Genomic DNA, 6,027 nt, shown 5'->3' with positions numbered 1-6,027 from the left:
CTCAGGGACTGCAGTTCGAAACTACCAGCTGTTCCGTGGGAGAAAGATAAGGCTTTCTGCTCCCATAAAGATTTACAGCCTCGTGGCACTGTGGGCTAATGTGTCAGACTGCAAAGTCATTTAAACTTCAAGTTTCGTGGTTCAAGCTCACCAGCTGTTCTTTGGAAAACCTACACAGGGTCCCTATGGGTCAGAATACATTCAACAACAATTAACAACATATATATGTTTCAGTGGTTTTGTTTCTCTAGAGAGCACAGCCTAAGATACAACCACAACAAAAACAGTCTTACACATTAACTACTGTCAGAGGTCAGGATTTACAACACATTACAAAGTGGAGGATAATCACACACACACTTCTGGGAATTGTAGCCCTGCCAAGGTGACACATAATTTTGGGAGATACAATTTTATTCCCGACACTCCATGCATTTTTTAAAATAGCAAATGCTTTTCTGACATGCTGATACTGACATGTCTATGGAACAGACATCAGAAGTTTTTAAAAAAATGGGAAATATTTTTAGTAAGAAAAGTCAATGATTATTAAGAAACCTGACGTCATTCTTGTGACTTTGATACAATAGGAAAATGATCATAATCTGCATGAAAGCAGAGACATTTTGTAATAATTTATTGACATATTTTCTGGTACTGATATGGTACTTGGCACATGGTGGACAATCAATGAATAATTCTAGAATGAGTAAACAAAATCCTTAATCAATGCATAAGCTTGTTACCTTCTCAGCAAATCTTATCTTTTTTAGTATGAATGTGTACCTATAAATGTACAATCTATCAATCTAAAAATATTACAAGAATATAAATGATCAACTAGGCAGGAGACAAAAGTGTATTTCTAGTGTAAAATTATGCTGAAAGAGAAAGTTAATTACTTATGAACAGAATAATTAATAGGAATACATGTAAAATTGATGTTTAAATATATATATATTTGTTGTTAAGTGCTGTTGAGTCAATTCAGATCCATAGTGACCCTGTAAAGGATTTCCAAGGAGGAGCTGGTAAGCTTGAACCACCGATCTTGCAGTTCAAACGAATTTGCAGTCTGACTCATTATTAGCTCACAGCGCCACACCAGGACTCTACATATATGTGTTTCACTGGTTTTGCTTCTTTAGAAAACTCAGCCTAAGACGTTGTTTTCTTTCTTTCCTTTCAGACCTGTATTTATTATTATAGAAGAATACAACGGATTTTTATATATTGATCTTGTACCCTGCCACTTTGCTGAATCTTCCAATGAATTCCTAAAAATGTTCTTGCCGAGACTTTGGGATTTTCTAAAGGAGCTCTGGTAGCATAGTGGTTACGAATCGGGCTACGAACCTTAAGGTCAGTGGTTCGAAACTACCAGCCGCTCCGTGGGAGAAAGATGAGGCTTTCTACTCCCGTAAAGATTTACACCCTCGGAAACCCTGTACAGGGTCGCTATGGGTCGGAACCGACTCGAAGACACTTAACAACAACAACAACAATGATCATATCATCTGTAATATGGAGATTTTTACTTATTTGCCAATGTGGGAAACTTTAATTTCCTTTTCAGGCCTTACTCACTCTTATTAAGACGTCCAACACAATATTGATTAAGAATGGTGATAAAGGACATCCTTATCTGGTTCCTCTTCACATATGGAATGCTTTCAGATTCTCACCATTGAGAGTAATGTTGGCTGCTGGATTTGAACCACAAGGTTGGGTGTTTAAGCTCACCAGTCCCTCCTTGGAAACCCTACACGAAGTTCACGAAGTAGGGAGATCTGGTGGTGACAGAGCTAGAGAAAGAATACACAAAAAGATGCAACAAGAGAGACAAGAAGACACCCGGAGACCAGAGTGGATGCGACACTGGTGTCAGACAGATCCTGCATTGTAAACCTCATGGCTATGCAAACAGTAGGCACACCTTACCAACTGCAATGCCTGCCCGTAATGCATGCCCTGCAAGCTGTAACGCATGCGGGCTTCAGTCTGCACCTCCTTTTTATTGCAGAGAGGAGCTTTACACAAAGGAAGGCGGGGTTTATTAAGACAGGTTACAGAAGTGAAATGTGATTAATCGGTCAAAACAGGACACAATGATTTATAGGAAAAAATTCTGAAACATACATCACAAATTGTCTTGATAATCTAACATCCTTAATTTTCCAGAAATTCAAGCAAATTGTTATATAGTACTTTTCAGGTTTGAATTCCAAGGCAGCAACTCAAGGTTTCTCAAGGCTAATTAACATACTTATAGCACCTAGTCTTCAGTGAAAAAAGGATTCAAAAGGTCTGAAAGGAATCCAGCTGTTTCGGCTACCTGGCAGAGGCTTGCAGGAGGAAGGAGGACGCCTATGTTAGTGGTCTGCACCTGAGAACGATCTGAGAAGGCTGACAACCGTTATTTCTTTGAACAAAACCCCAGAAGCCACCAATCTACTTTGGGTGAATTCCTTAGGGGAATTTTTTTCTCCAGTGTCTCCCAGCAAACTTGCCCTAGGAACTTTTAGGCTTCGGCTTTAGAAGAGGTTTTTGTTTTAGTATTTGTCCATGGGTATCAAGGGCTCATGTATTAAGTTAATATCAAACATAACTGAATAATTTGATAAAGAACAGTTTTGCCATGCTTGCCAGGTGGCCAGAGTTTGTTCCTCAGAGAGATTTGTTCCCAGAACCTTAAGCACTGCCAACACAGTGGAGACATTAAGAGAGGCACATAAGAAACCATTTTCTCAGAAGCTACAATTACTGGAGTTCGAAGCATAGAATGAATTAATAGGACTAAAGCAAATTATACAGAGCTAGCCCAAAAGTGAGTTCGTAAAAGCCAATGAACCCGGGACGTCTGGAGGTTACTTCCTTGACACAGGGCCTCAACAGCTCAGTGATTGCGGTCTGCAACATATATATGCTCTCAATTATTTTAGAAATTTACCTTCTATTCTTACTTTATTTAGTTTTTTTATTAGGAATGGATTTTGTCAAATGCCTCTTTTATATCAGTTGATATAATCATGTGTTTGTTTTCCTTAGTTTTATTTATATGGAGTATTTGTGCTGATTGTTTTTCTAATAATGAGCCATTCTTGAATCCCTAGTGTGAATCCTACTTGGTCATTTTTTTTAGTTATATAATGTTAGGTGCAAGTATGACTTTATAATTTTCTTTATTTAGAAATTATGCATACAATGTATAAGTGTCAAATTGACAATGGTGGAATGTAATAGGTAGGGTTCTGTATTAACTTGACTAGACCAGGATTTGCAGTGGTTTAGTGGTTGATATGTATTTATTCTTATGGTGATGAAGCCTAATACAGTCACTCTTTGGTGAGTGGCTATGAGCAGCCAATCAATCAAAGGGCTATTTACTTGGGGGGTGTGGCCTGCTACCAACATAATTGACATGTGGTAAAAGCTTTCTCTAACACTTCTGCTAGTGATCTGGGAATCATTTCCTTGATCATAAATTTCATATATATATCACTACTTTTGAGTCTATAGAAAACCCAGCCTAAGACAGCCATAATCTGTTGTTTTATTGGCACATTGTTGAATGCCATTGGCTTGGATTTTGTTGAAAATTTTTCCTTCTTTATTTATATATTTATAGGAATATTGGTCTGTTATCTTCTTTTTTAGTGATGTCATTGCCTGGTTTTGTTATTAGGGTTATGTTCATTTCATAAAATATATTCTGGAGTTCTTCATTTCTATCATCTGGAATAGTTTGAGTAAAATTGGTGTCAATTCTTCCATGGATGTTTGGTAGAATTCGCCAGTAAAACCATCTGGGCATGGATTTTTTTTTTTGTTGGGTGTTTATTAATTACCTGATTAATCTCCTTTTATTATAGGCTTGTTTAAGTTTTATACATCACTCTATATAAATTTCTTCTAGAGTTTCAAATCTATAAGAGTACAATTCTTTATAGAATCCTGTTATTAACGTTTTTATTTCTGTTGGTTCTGTTGTAATGTCACCCCTATAATTTCTTATACATGTTAGTTGCATCTTCTCCTTCTTTTCTTTTGTTGTATTTGTCTATGGTTTGTCACTTTTATCAATCCTTTCAAAGAACAAGCTTCTTGTCTTGCTTATCATTCTATTTTTCTGTTTTCTAATTTATTAATTTCTCTTCTAATCTTTATTATTGCTTTCATTTTGGTAACTCTAGGCTTGTTTTATTTATTTATTTTTTAAATATTTTATTTGTTCTGTTTTATTTCCTAGTTTTTGGAGATATTCTGTTAATGTTCTTTATTCTTTTTGAATATGTGCATTTATTGCAATAAATTGCCCTCTAAGCACTGCTTTTGTTGTTTCTCAAAAGTTTTGGTATGTTATGTTTCTTTCTCATATGATTCAAGGATCTTTTTTTAACTTCATTTTTCATTTGTTCTATATAGGTAGTGTAGTGGTTACAAGTCGGGCTGCTAACCTCAGGTCAGCAGTTTGAAATTACCAGTTCTTCCTCAGGATAAAGATGAGACTTTCTGCTCCCATTAATATTCACAATCTCAGAAACCTTATGTAGGGTCACTATGAGTTGGAACCGACTCCACAGCACACCATTACCACCACCACCTTTATCCAGTAACTTTTAAGCAGGGTGCTAGTCAGTTTCCATGTATTTTATTTCATTTCCTTGATCTTCCAATTGTTGACTTCTAATTTTATAGCATGTGGATCTGAAAAGGTGCTTTATAGTCTTTTGATGTTTTTAAATCTATTGAGGCTTGCTTTGTGGTCTATTCTGGAGAATGCTTCATGTGCATTGGAAAATAATGTTTATTGTACTGTTGTTGGGTTGAATGCTCTGCAAAAGTCTATGAGGTCAAGTTGGTTGATTGTGTTATTTATTTAGTTTCTGTCTGTTACTTTTCTTTCTAATTGTCCTTTATTGAAAGTGGTGCATTAAAATCTCTGCCTATTTTTGTGTAGTTGCCTCTTTCTTCAATTTCTATTAGAGTTTGATTTACATATTTTGAGGCTCTTTCATTGGGAACACAGATATTCCTTATGGTTATGTTCTCTTGTTCAATTGGCCCTTTAATCTTGAGATAATGTTATTTGTCTCTTATGCTGATTTTTGCCTTTAAATCTATTTTATCAGAGATTGGTATTCCCTCTCATGCTGGTTTTTTAAAATTATTATTATTATTGCTATTAGCTTGATATACTTTTTCTCATTGTTTGATTTTTTAAATCTAGTTTTCTCTTTGTGTGTAAGGTGTTTATCTTGGAGACAACAAATTTAAAGATCTTATTTTTTTATCCATTCTGCTTCTCTCTATAACACAATTCAAATATCTTTTTTTGAAGACATGCTAAAGAGACTAAGACAAGATTATTATGGAGAAAATTTGTCTATAGCTAATCACTGATTTCAGAAATATGTTTAAACACTTTTTCTTTTTAATAAACTTTTGCATGTATGAACTGAAACACTAGTAATCACAGCAATATTTCTTCACTTACCCTTACACAAAAGGTTGCTATGAGTAAAAAACAACTCAATGACAACTTAATCGCAACAGAAGACACCCAGTTAGACATGCAAACTAAACAGATGAGGAAAGGCAGATGGGGCTTGTTGTTGTTGTTGTTAGGTGATATTGATTCGGTACCGACCCATAGCAACCTTATGCACAGCAGAACAAAACACTGCCTGATCCTGGGCCAACCTCACTACTGTTACCACGCTTGAGTCCATCGATACTACCACTTGGCCAATCAGTCTCGCTGGGGGTCTTCCTCTTTTTCTCTGACCCTCCACCTTATCAAACATGATATCCTTCTCCAGTGACTGGTCCTTCCTAACAATATCCGAAGTATAAGAGACAAAATTTGGCCAACTTGGCCTCCAAGGAGCACTCTGCTTGTACTTCCACCAAAACAGATCTATTGGTTCTTTTGGCAGCCAATGGCACTTTCAATATTCTCCTCCAACACCATAACTCAAAAGCATCAATTATTCGACAGTCTTCCTTATTCACTGTCCAGCTTTC

This window comes from Chrysochloris asiatica, unplaced genomic scaffold (assembly GCF_000296735.1).
Source record: "Chrysochloris asiatica unplaced genomic scaffold, ChrAsi1.0 scaffold00063, whole genome shotgun sequence".
NCBI lineage: Eukaryota > Metazoa > Chordata > Mammalia > Afrosoricida > Chrysochloridae > Chrysochloris > Chrysochloris asiatica.
Note: the sequence above shows the minus strand (reverse complement) of the source record.